We start from the raw sequence: 5,462 nt of genomic DNA, 5'->3' as shown, positions 1-5,462 counted from the left end.
GTCTGGAACCAGCTTCCAAGTGAGGTGGTGCAGGCTCCCACCCTGGGGGTTTTTAAGAGGAGGTTGGATGACCACCTTACTGGGGTCGTTTGACCCCAGTGCTCTTCCTGCCATGGCAGGGGGTCGGGCTAGATGATCTGCTCAGGTCCCTTCCGACCCTAGAAACTATGAAACTACCTGAGGGGCGGTTCCAAACAGGATGACGGTAAACTGTTCGCAGCTGTGACAGACAACAGAACCAGGAACAATGATTTCAAGTTGCAGCAAGGGAAGTTTAGGTTAGATATTAGGAAAAACTCTCACTAGGAAGGTAGTAAAACACTGGAACAGCTTACCCAGAGAGGTTGTGGATTATCCATCCTTGGAAGTTTTTAAAACCTGAAGAGAGAGCCTTTGCTGGTGTGATGTAGTTGGGGATGCCCCTACTTTGAGTAGGGGGTTGGACTAGATGACCTTGCGAGGTCCCTTCCAACCCTCATTTTCTATAATTCTGATTGATTGTTCACACCCCATTTCCTGTTGTCAGCTTATTCTCAGCATGGAGACTTTGCAAAATTCTCTCAGCTTTTCTGCCCTAAGCTCCTAGTTTCTAAAGCTGTTATCAGTCGGGCCGACCTTGATCCCAGAAGGCTATTTTCTTATTATTCATGAAGAGGCTGTGCCTGGAAAAACTCCTCTTGGCAAATGCCTGCCAGCATTTATACATCTCAAAGCCCTGCTTCTGCCTGCTGACTGTTTCCTGATCTCTCTCCTCCCTCATGTTGTTCTCATAGTCATGTACCTCTGTGGGTTCCTCCTCTTCTGATCTCTCCATCAAGTCCTCATCCTCAGTGGGTGTCTGAGACTTCTCTTTGGATGTATTGACTCCTTTCTTCCATCACCTGCTTAGAGATGCTGCTCTTACATCATTGGAGCTGCTGTGTAGCTGTCCTGGTGCTGGGCATGGCTGGGGACAGTGATGACAGTGGGTGGGTTCCTCCTTCTTGCTCCTGTTTCCTCGTTCCCCCAGTGTCTTCCAGCATCTGCCCTCAGCCAGCAGGAGAAGGAACCTGTTACTGTTTAAAGTGGGGGTGCAACTGCACTCCCATATGTCTCTGGATCCACCTGTTTCCATCCAACTCTGAGGAACTCTCCTTCCAAGTAACATTCAGATGTGCTCAGGGAGATGTAGTTCTCTAGTCACCTGCAGCAATTTGGCAAGGAGCCATCAATGCTTGACAGTATCAGATGCTGCCTATAGGTCTATAAATACAGCTCCTGTGATCAAACCTTTTTCAAAACCATCTTCAATATGTTGTGGAAAATTTTGAGCAGCTGGTGTGTGTGAGATTTTTTTTCCCCCCACAGAGAAGCATGTTCATCACAGGTCCTGTCAAATTGCGTGATCTACAATTCCTCTAAGATGAGCATTAACAGTCTACCAAGCGTGAGAATGGGGTCAGGACTCATGTAGCTAGAAATGTGGAGGGGGCAGGGAGGGAAGGAAGTAGACTCTAGGGCTTGCTGGATAAGGACACGGAGACTGTGGCTGTGTAGCCAAGGAGAATGGGACTGGGACAAGGAGCCAGGGATGGGGAAGAGACAGGACTGGGTAAAGGACAGGTTGGTGAAGAGAGGATAGGAGGTGGAACAGGAGGCACCCCTATCTCCAAAGCATGGGGTGGTACCCAAGATCCTGGTCTCACTACTCTGCTGTTAGCAGATGTCTGAGACCAGAATGTGCCTCTCATCCCCCTTCTGTGTTCTTCTGTACAGAAGGTGGCAACCTACTTCTGCTTTCAGCTGGTTATTTGGCTTAAGTGGAAGAGGTCTGTGAATTGAGTTTTTTAAAGCTTCTTGCCCAGTTGACAAACCATCTGGGTGTCAATATAATGCAACCTGATGCTGGTTGTTTTTTCTGGTTAGTTTTTTAGACATCAAGGAAACTGCATACCTGCCCTCCCTCATCCCCCCCGGAAATGAATGAACAGTATTAAAATATCATAGTCAAACACTCTAAAGGTAGGAAATGCCAGACTTAATTCAACTCCTTCTTTGTGTTATGATACAATCATTAATTTCATGACACTGGATGTTAAGCATGCATTATAACTATGGATGTAGCGGCAGCTCTTAGTAATTTGAGAGATGTTTAAACTTTTATTGTTTAAACTATTCCTCTCCCTCTATTCAATTGGATTCATAAAACTAAGTGCTCTCTTCTGCAAAGGCTGTGATATGTCAGACCAGCCCCTAGTAGCCCTGGAGATTGCTAAAGCATGAAATAGGTGTAATTACTACTGACATGTAAACCCACTTTACTGTCACTTAGCAAAGGTGTAAACAGAATCTCCAAATATGGCATATTCTTGCCACTTCTGCCCTGTGGACAAGTCTCTCAACTCACAATTTACCTGTAGGACCTGCATCTTTCAGATTTATGAATGTGCCTTATTTTTTCCCAGAAGTAGAGTACAACTCAGACCATTTCCATTTATTTCAATTAGCATTTTACTGTCTTGATAGCTTCTGTTTTACTGGGATATTTAGCAGTTTCGTTGCTCAAGGCAAGGAAAGAATCTAGTAAATAAACTGTCAACCAAAGCCAGGACACTAAGTCAGTCATTCTTGTTCTGATCACAAAATTAAAAAAAAAAAAGTGAGGCATGTTTTACACATCAGTCACTTCCACGCATTTACTTATGTTTCATATCAACAAAAGCATGGTAATCCCATGAAATTTAGTTAGCTGTGTGTGCAAGCTGATTACCTTACCAGCTCACAAATTATACTGATTATCTGAGAGAGATGCTGACAGCTTGTAATTTTTGCTTTTCTCAACAAAGCCTCTTCTATCTGAGTAGCTCAGTAGGCTCAAGTTGTTAACCAAAGACACTGCATTCCTCCAGACCTGTCTAACTATGTTACTTCATACTTTTTAATTTGCCCATTGCAAAGTCTGTAACAAGCAGGACTTTGTGAAGCAATTCTGAAAACAGTCCCTTTGAGTGATTTGCAATAAAACCTGTATCTGAATTTCTGTTCAAAGAACTTGAACCTGAAATTGAACTGGAAGTAGAATGAATGTCTCGGAGTCCTGCGGCACAGACCTTGAAATGGAAATTTCTACTGCAGAGAAATGAGGCATTACAAACCAGGGAACTTGGACAGATTCACCAGTTCTCAGTTAGGGTTTTCATAAAAACACAGGATTTGTCATTCTGTATTGGACCATCAGTCTGTTAATTTGCTGTACTGCTAAAAGTGGCAACCAATAAGTGATGATTCAGAGAAGGTGAAAACAACCCACAATTCTTTTGGTCACTTATGCAATGCTTCAGAGTCAAATTTCTTCCTACTCCCTCATGGAATTAGCTACTGTTAATGATTTTCTCTTTGTGTAAAGCTAGTGAGCACAAGTCCATTTTATTGATCTCCAGAAGAAAGCAATAAATCCACTGGAATGAAAACTAAATTCCAACAGTTTTTTTGTTCTGTCAACTGGGAATTACAAGATTTAGGTTGGATTCTCAGTTGATACAAATCATAGTGCATCACTCAAGTCAACAGTCATCCTAGTTTATGCCAAACTAAGCTTTGCGTCAGTATCTATTGGCCAGTAAATTCTAATGAACAAACTGACTACCTATAATCATAATGGAATATTTAACATTAATGAATAAAAAGCCATCATTATTTTACATCCCCCTTCTATGACTGAAGAGAACAATTTGAGAGAGAAGCTGCAGAGGAATTGCTTTAATGTTGCAGATTTAAAGTTTTTTTTTTTTTAAATTATTATTATTTTGTGAATAGAGGGGCATATAACCAGATCAGTTTCGGAGCTAAATGCACCCCACAAACAGACCTTCTTCCAAAAGGGAAGACAAATAATATTTGCAAATCTGATTCAACTAAGAGGAAGATAATAAGACAGAAAGAGAATGATTTACAAACTACCCTGAAAGTATAAATGTCTCTCTCTAATCTCTGTTTTGTTCAAAATGTTAAGTGGCACTTCAGTAATCTTCCATTTCAGTAACAAAACCCAGGGATTTTTCATGACAGTTACAATAATAGTATCTTCTTAGAACTTGTCCTCCTTTCTTCCTCTGCTTTCTTCTGCCAACTCTCTGCTTTTTTGGATATATCAATAATTCTACTTAATCCTGCAAAACAATTAACGTTACACATTCTGTCTCCAAAGCAAAGTCAGACATGGTAAATTCTGATCTCATTCACCTTGATGTTAATCTTGGGAAGCTTTAATAACTCCAAGGTCTCTTTCTTGAGTCATAACCAGGGATCCTGGTTTTCTCCGATTTTAAAAATTGAAGATTCTCTGATTTTAAAAAACCCAAAATCCACAATGAAAATAAATAAATAAATAAAGGTGTGTGTGTATATGTACATATATAATATATATGTATCAATTGAACACAGTGTTTTATTGATATAGTTACAATTTTAAAGCAGTTTGGAAGCCCGAAAGTACCTTAATCACTATAGTAAAATACATTCTAAATACCTATATATTTTGGTATTTGATTTTGGGTTTCGTATCATGGAAAAACAGAGCTCCCTCTGCCCCCTTAGTTCACCAAGATGCAGGTCCAGGCCCCTCACTCATACCCCCCTCCCCCTGCAGCCCTGTTGGCAGGAGCCCCCAGCTTCCAGGGCTCCAGGGACCTAGGTCTGCAGCCCCCTGCCCCTTGCAGCAGGGCCTGAGCCCCGGCTGCCACCCACAGGAGGCGGCGGCCGCTGTGGCAGAGCGGAGTGCAGAGGCTGTCTCCCCCATGTGCAACATGGCTGGAGCAGAGCCCGTGGGGATGTGGGCTGCTTGCTGGGGGCTTGGGCTCCCTGCCCTGCTTCCCTCCTTTCTGGGACCTCTGTGGCCCAGTGGGTGGGACCTGATACGGCAGGTGGGGACACTTGCTGCTGCTGCAAGTCCTGTGTCACCCTGGTGAAGTGCCCCCTCCCTGCCTGGTAGCCGCAGGAGGCACAACTCTGCCCTGCCAACCCTGCTGCTGCTGGGTGGGTAGGGGGCATTTTTCCAGGGTGTTGCAGGGCTTGCAGCAATAACGGGCCAAATCCTGCTCTGCCCTACTGTGTTAGGTCCCACTTGCTGTGCCACAGAGGGCCCAGGGGCAGGGCAATAAGGCAGGGACCCTGAGTCCACAGCAGGCAGCCTGCACAAGGCCTGCACACACATCTGGGGGGGCATGTGCCCCCCATGCCCCACCCAGGAGTGCACACAGTGGCAGAGAGCCAGTCCCCCTGCCCCTTGGACAAGCTGCCCATGACTCCATCCTGCTCCCTGTCTGGGCCCTGCAGCTGTGCATCCTGGCTCTGGGCCTCAAGCCCCATGCACTGCTCCAGCTGGGCAGCAGCCCCAGCCCCTGCCCTGCCTCCCTCCCTATGGGAGCCTCAATTGCCTGCCCCCCTGCTCCCCACTGCTGCAACTCTGCTAGCCTGCAGAGAGC

At 44.9% G+C, this 5,462-nt stretch overlaps 1 long non-coding RNA gene across 1 annotated transcript in view; it reads left to right on the top strand.

The window, feature by feature from the left end:
• LOC109301007 overlaps positions 1-3,558 on the top strand; it is a 29,953-nt gene extending 26,395 nt beyond the window's left edge. The window contains exon 3 of the long non-coding RNA XR_002098403.1: positions 3,029-3,558. This is a non-coding gene — a long non-coding RNA (uncharacterized LOC109301007). The remainder of the gene's footprint in view (positions 1-3,028) is intronic.
• Positions 3,559-5,462: the final 1,904 nt, after the last annotated feature.

The sequence above is a fragment of the Gavialis gangeticus genome, unplaced genomic scaffold (genome assembly GCF_001723915.1).
Source record: "Gavialis gangeticus isolate Ggan-Ray unplaced genomic scaffold, GavGan_comp1, whole genome shotgun sequence".
Lineage (NCBI taxonomy): Eukaryota > Metazoa > Chordata > Crocodylia > Gavialidae > Gavialis > Gavialis gangeticus.
The sequence above is the reverse complement of the archived record's forward strand: the minus strand, read 5'-3'. Positions and strand labels throughout refer to the sequence as shown.